The 4788-nt window shown below is 41.0% G+C and overlaps 2 pseudogenes; one reads left to right on the top strand and one right to left on the bottom strand.

Moving 5' to 3' along the window:
• LOC102478355 (fatty acid-binding protein 5 pseudogene) overlaps positions 1-467 on the bottom strand; it is an 898-nt pseudogene extending 431 nt beyond the window's left edge.
• Positions 468-1490: 1023 nt separating this feature from the next.
• LOC114009358 (small nuclear ribonucleoprotein G pseudogene) lies at positions 1491-1721 on the top strand (annotated as a pseudogene).
• Positions 1722-4788: the final 3067 nt, after the last annotated feature.

Consider the following 4788-nt stretch of genomic DNA (forward strand, 5'->3'; position numbering starts at 1 on the left):
TTTTTTTGTAGTTGAGTTTCAGTTCTCTATATAGTCTAGAGATATTAATCCCTTATTAGATATATGATTTGCAAATATCTTCCCCATACTTCTATTTATTTATTTATTTGTTTGTTTGTTTGTTTATATTTTTTTAGTTTGCTATAGCATGTGCATGGTTGCTAGAGAAAGACAAAGGGAAAGTGAGAAATCACCTCTCGGGGGAAATGGCCATGCCATAATCCCCTGTCCTCTCCACTCCTCTTGAGATTTCAGGCATGCACATACACATTCCCAGCCTGTTTTTCAAGTCACAAAGTCTGGGAGTCAAATTGTGCAGTTGCCCATGTGGGATCCAGCCACCCGAACCCCTACAGCACCTGCTGGCTCAATGTTTTGTTTTTGTTTTTTTTTTCCCCCCATTCTCTGGGTTGTCTTTTTACTCTGTTAATAGTGTCTTTTGATGCACAAAGTGTTTTAACTTTCATGAAGTCCAATTTGTCTGTTTTTTTCTTTTGTGGCCTGTGTCATATCCAAAAAATAAGTTTTCGTGTTGTCTTCTTGTAAGAGTTTTTATAGTTTCAGATTTTACATTTAGCTCTTTGATCCATTTTCAGCTAATCTGCATATGGTGTTAAGTAAGGGTCCAACTTCATTATTTTGCATGTGAATATTCAGTTTTCCTAATAATTTGACCATATATGCAAGGGTTTGTTTCTAGGTTCTCTATTCCATTCTATTGGTCTATGTGTCTGACTTTGTGTCAGTACCACAGTATTTTGACCATTGCAGGTTTTTAAATCAGGAAATGTGAGTTCTTCAGCTTTTTCCTTCTTTTGCAAGATTGTTTTGGCTTTTCAGTGACTCTTAAAATTCCATATGAACTTTAAGATGGAATTTGCAAAAACATCTTTGGGATTATGATAGGAATTACACTGGATCAGTCAAATCACGAAGATGGGATGTGTTTCCCTTTATTTATGTCTGCTTTAATTTATTTCAGCAATATTTTATAGTTTGTATTATATAAGTCTTTCATTTCATTTATTAAGTCAGTTCACCTGTAAGTTCTACCAGTTATATTGTGAAATCTTTAGGAGTAGCTGCATATAAGACAATGTGATCTGTAAACAGAGATCATTTTAGTTCTTCTTTTCCAACTTGGACTTTTATTTATTTTTCTTGACTAATTGCTCTGGCTAGAACTTCTAATACCACATTGAATAGAAGCAGTGAGGGCCAGTCAGGTGGTACGATGAGATGATGATTAAGGAGGATGGATCCCACATGGCTGGCTGTCCATTTCAAGTCCTAGACCTAGTGGCTTGGAAAACATTGAGCATCTGTGTGCATATCTAAAATCCAAAGAGGAAAATGAAAAAGAAGGGATTGTGGAGCTCCCAGGGATAGCTTTCTCACTTCTCTCTCACAAACACATGTACCCAATAGAAAGTCTTTTTTAAAAGTAATGAGGGGTGAAAAGGCATCTCTGAGCCTGCCAAGTTGGGACCATGAGCAAAGCTCACCCTCCCGAATTGAAAAAATTTATGGACAAGAAGTTGTCATTAAAATTAAATGGTGGCAGACATGTCCAAGAAATATTGCGGGGCTTTGATCCATTTATGAATCTTGTGATAGATGAATGTGTGGAGATGGCAACTAGTGGGCAACAGAACAATATTGGAACGGTGGTAATACGAGGAAATAGTATCATCATGTTAGAAGCCTTGGAACGAGTATAAATAATGGCTTTTGAACAGAAAAACCTATGTCCCCTTGTCAACAGGCCCGTTTTCACTATGATGTAAAAAATCAGGTCAGGTACATTTTCATAATAAACTTTTTTGTTAAGAAAAAAAAAAGTAATGAGGGGGCCAGCAGGTGGCATGGTGGTTAGAACTTTGGACTTCTACATGGCTGACCATGGTTTGAGTCCCAGACCTGGCACTCTCCTTTCTCACTTTTCCTCTCTCTCTCTCTGTCTCTGTCGCTCTATGGTAAGTGCACGTGCCCTATAGAAAAATTTAAAAATAATAGAAGTAAATAAATAATTTGTTAAAAAAAAAAAAGAAGGAAAGAAAGAAAAGAAAAAGAAAAGTAATGAAAGTAGGCATCCTTGCCTTGTTTCTGATCTTAGAGGAAAAGCTTTTACAATTACAGTCAGTCTTTTACAATTAAATATTATGTTCTGGACCACCAGGTGGCATAGTGGTTAAGGCACTGGATTTTCACATGGCTGATCGCAGTTCAAGTCCTGGACCTGGAGGCTTAAAAATCATACCAGGCGTGTGCGTGTGTGTGCCCAAAATCCCAAGAGGAGAATGGAGGAAAAGGAACTGTGGCATGGCCATGCCCCCCCCAGGAATTTTATCTCTCACTTTCCTTCTCTGTGTCTCTCTCTCTCTCCTGTGAGTGGAAAAGTACTATGGCAACAAAAAAAGAAAAAAGAAAAAGAAAACCTTTTTTTAAAATAATATCATGTTCAATGTATTTCATAAATGGCTTTCCTTAGAATGCTCTGGTTAAAAGGGTGAAGTGAAGGCAACTGGCCCCACTAAAGTAGAAAAAGAGTGGTTAGAGCCAAGGAAGCCAGCCTGGGCAGTCTGTGCCATCATCTTGGGCTCTTAGGATCAAGGATTGGATACCCAGTGGTTCGAGCCCTGCCCCACCTCAAGGCGAGCACTTTCTTTTTTTTTTTTTTTAATTTTTAATTAATCTTTAACTTTATTTATTTATTTATTTTAATTTGACCAGAGAAGGACAGAGGGAGAGAGAGGGAGAGAATGAGAGAGGGAAAGTGAGAAAGAAAGCCGCCAGGTCTGAACTTGATCCATGGTCGGCCATGTGGGAGTCCAGTGCCCCTAACCACCATGCCACTTGCTGGTCCCAAGGCGATCACTTTCAAGCTGGTGATGAATTCATTGTTTCTCTCAAGACAGTTACGACAACTTTAACTCTTTCAAATCTTTAAATTAGGAGGGATCTTAGAGATCCCTTCATCTTTTTGGCTAATGTGTTCACCCGGCCCTGAACACCACACAGCTGGGCACGCTAGCATCTCCTTTGACACACCATGGGAGCTCTGGGGTGCAGGAGATTTGACCTAAATATAATCATAGGCTCGTTCTCTCTGGCTACTGTACGGCACACGGCCATGCTTGACCTGATCCAGCCAACTTCAATTTTTATGTGTGTGAGGGGGGATTTGGTTTTCCTTTCTGGGCCCCTGAAATGAGATGAAGAGTGAGGGCTGTGGAATGGGGATCAGGACCCTGCAGGAAGAGATTCCTGGGTCTCACCTCCAGTTCACCAGCTGTAAGAAGTCGTCTCGCTGGTCTTCATTTCCATGTCCCTCCCTCACACCAATTCTGACCCTCTGAGGGTGTAACAGTGCATTTACTCCAAATCAGAGCTGCCGAGAGAGCACTCACAAGTGCTCAGCACCCACACACATGCTCTCTTTAATGTCCCACTGTCTTGCCACCTGAGACGGAGCTCCAAAATTACAACTCCAGGGCTCTTGTTTTCCTTTTTTTTTTTTAATAATTTTTATTTATTAATTTTTATTATAATTTATCCATTTAATTGCTAGACATCATTTAGACTGTAGAGACTTTACCCAGCGTGACACACGCCTCAGTCCAGCCCAGTTGAGAACATGCGCACGTCCTCATCAACAAATAATAAACCATATCCGCGTCCCACAAATGCCTTACCTCCCCAAATTTCCTTTCCTACGTTCTTCCCCTCTCAGGGGTCTTGTTTTCATCCCTATACTTCCTGCTTCTATTAGGCTGTGGAGGCAGGTAGGGAGTAGGGACCTGGCTCAATTAGATTGTAAGTACCTTGGTGCCCAATGCAAGGGAAACTTCAGAAATCATAATGAGTGAGGCCAAAGAAGATATTTCTTAAGATTTTTTTTCAGGGCTAGCAGATGTGTAGAAGTTACACTGCCAGACTTCCACATGGCTGACCGTGGTTTGAGTCCTGGATCCAGTGGCTTCAAACTCACACCAGGTGCATGTGCATGCTCAAGATCCCAGGAGGAAAATGGAGAAGGGATTGCAGTGTGGCCATCGCCCCCACCCCCCACCCCGGGGGGAGTAATTTCTTAGTTTCCCTTTGTCTGTCTGTCTCGCTCTCCTGAAAGCATACGCGCCCCAAGGCAAAACCTCTTAAAAAAAAAAAAAAATCTTTTGGGACTAGCAGATGGTGTAATGGTTACATCTCTGGACTCCCACGTAGTCAACCGTGGTTTGAGTCCCACACTTGGTGGCTTAAAACTCACACCAGGTACATGTGCATGCATGCCCAAAACCCCGAGGAGAATGGAGAAGGGATTGTGGGTGATTTCATTTTCTGTCTGTCTGTCTCTCGGTGGAACACACATGCCCTATAGCAAAAAAAAAAAAAAAAGATATTTTTTTCACACTCCAAAACTTATTTCTTTCAACACACATTAAAAATTCTACTCAAAACTCAGTGTTTATATCACCAAAGTTCAGCTCAATCTGAAATGTGCTGTTCTTGAACTGTCACTCCTGACACTTAGCGGGACACCCTGTCATTAAGTCAGCAGCTTTGAAAGGTGCGGGGGTTTTCGTGTATAAAGAAATATCGTGTATAAAGAAATAACACTGTGGATCATAATACTGCAGTAGTTTCATCCCCCGTTCTCAAACATACTGTGCTGGAAATCACATTCATCCTTACATTTTCAAGGTAACAGATCCAGATCAGTGTGTTACAAGGAGGGGGTACTTGGGCGAGATCTGCTTTGGATCCTGGGTAAAGAGGAACTGCACTTGT

This window comes from Tupaia chinensis, unplaced genomic scaffold (genome assembly GCF_000334495.1).
Source record: "Tupaia chinensis unplaced genomic scaffold, TupChi_1.0 Scaffold000527_1, whole genome shotgun sequence".
In the NCBI taxonomy this organism is placed as follows: Eukaryota; Metazoa; Chordata; class Mammalia; order Scandentia; family Tupaiidae; genus Tupaia; species Tupaia belangeri.